The sequence below is a fragment of the Seriola lalandi genome, unplaced genomic scaffold, assembly GCF_002814215.2.
Source record: "Seriola lalandi dorsalis isolate HSWRI2012SDOR001 ecotype SW California unplaced genomic scaffold, Sedor1 jcf7180002054953, whole genome shotgun sequence".
In the NCBI taxonomy this organism is placed as follows: domain Eukaryota; kingdom Metazoa; phylum Chordata; class Actinopteri; order Carangiformes; family Carangidae; genus Seriola; species Seriola lalandi.
Genome location: NW_019525504.1, coordinates 547,126 through 548,105, shown reverse-complemented (window position 1 = coordinate 548,105; position 980 = coordinate 547,126). Strand labels below are relative to the sequence as shown.

General features: G+C 43.4%; 1 protein-coding gene across 3 annotated transcripts in view; it reads right to left on the bottom strand.

The window, feature by feature from the left end:
• The window catches only part of LOC111645531 (NACHT, LRR and PYD domains-containing protein 3-like), an 18,490-nt gene that overhangs the window by 11,627 nt on the left and 5,883 nt on the right, over positions 1-980 (bottom strand). The window lies entirely within an intron of this gene.

The following is a 980-nucleotide window of genomic DNA, read 5'->3' as shown; positions in this document are numbered from 1 at the left end:
GTGGTGACAACACCACTCTATTACAAGAGTCTTAAACCAAAAGTCAACGATATTTTTATTCTGTAATAGTCATAGCTTCCATCTTTAAAAGACTGGAAGGAAGAGCAAGACATTTAACAGGAATCATTTAATGTCTGATAAATAAACTGATTCAATACATGAATCTGAAAATGTTTGTGTCAGTGAAAGAGACAGATATTTACAGACTGAACTATCTGTTCAACAGTGACAAAGTTTCTCTAACAGGAAGAGACTCCTCTCTACTCTGAACACAGACGCACCAGAACCAGACCAGAACCCGAATCCAGGATACAGAGGTTCAGTGAATGTGGTGTTGAAGGTGTGGAGGTGGATCAGTGAGTCAGAGGAGACTCTGTAGAAGGACAGAGTGCCAGCAGGACAGTCCACCTACACTGCTACTCTGACAAAGACAGAGGAAGAGGAGGAGGAGGGTAAATTTGTCAGTTTCTTATTGTGACAGACATAGTGACAACCATCAGAGCAGAACAGACTCCAGGACTGATCGTTCCTTCCAAATTCACAGTCTTCACCGTCTCCTCTCCTTCCGATTCCTCTGTTACATGAACCACTCCTCGCCACTCGACCTCCCAGTAACAGCGACCAGTCAGACCAGTTCCACACAGCAGCTGAGGACACTGGTCAAATCTGTCCGGATGATCAGGATACAGCTGTTCCTCCTCCACATGTGTCACTTTCCTGTTGTTGTCAGACAGCTTCAGGTTTGTGTTCACTGTGTTTGCGTTGAATGCGAGTTCACAGGAATCTAACGGAGAAAACAAGACACAGCTGCAGTTATTAATGTGTTTATTTATTGACAGTTTGAGGATGACTCATGACATCAGTGATTTGAACAGATTTTGCTTTGTTTTGTTTTTTCATGAATCAAATTAAAAACACACTTACACTTCCTCAGACCTGGTCTCAACCATCGGACTCCACCAGGCTCCACCCTGAAAGGA